Here is an 874-nt window from a genome sequence, read left to right on the forward strand (position 1 = left end):
GCTGAGATGAGCATTCACGTCTGATGACCTCCAGCTTGGTGCTCTCTCCAGCAGGGATTGATGCAGGATGGGAAGAGCATCAAGAGTCTGGATCTGAAGTCTAGGGGCTCTGCTACTTGTTTCTAGCTCTATGCCCTTGGGGCCATTTGTCAACTTCAGTTTCTTCATCTGTAAAAAAGGAATAAAAATACTCATCCCATGTCCTTCACAGTCTCATGGTGAGGATTTGCTGACTCACGTGTACAAAAGAGCTTTTACACTGTAAAGTGCTGTGCAGGTCAAAAAGAGAATTGAGATCATGGTCTCCCCTTCCCATAGCAGAGGCAGGCTTGTGAGCCTACTCTGCTCTGGGGCACTGGAAGTTGAGCATCTTAGAGCCTTGCTACTCAGTGTAGTCTGTGATCCAGCAGCACCAGCAGCACCTGAGAACTTCTTAGAAATGTAGAAGCTCAGGACCCAGCAGACCTACTGAATCAAAACCTGCGTGTCAGAAAGATCCCCAGATGATTCCCGGGGAATCAGTTCACATGGAAAAAAAAATATGGGAAGTGACCAAAAATAAATTGCCATTTGATAGGCAAACTGTTACTGAACCCAAGTCCCACTGCCCACCACAAAACAGAAACAAATGACTCAAAAGTCAAATGTTGGTGGAATAGCAAGTCGGCTTTATTCAGGAATGCTGATGATCCCAGGTAAGCCTGAAGGAGATGGCCAGACTAAAACCATCTAATTAGGAATTAAATCACCCACTAGCCTAATGAGGCAGGGTCCTCAAAGCAGTTCTGCACAAAAGCACCAATGGAAGTGGTCCTTGTTCTCGGCCACGTCCCCTGCCCCCGCCTGTGTAAAGCCCCTCTCCCAGTGGGACTTC

Source organism: Galeopterus variegatus, unplaced genomic scaffold (genome assembly GCF_000696425.1).
Source record: "Galeopterus variegatus unplaced genomic scaffold, G_variegatus-3.0.2 Scaffold1858, whole genome shotgun sequence".
NCBI classification, from domain to species: domain Eukaryota; kingdom Metazoa; phylum Chordata; class Mammalia; order Dermoptera; family Cynocephalidae; genus Galeopterus; species Galeopterus variegatus.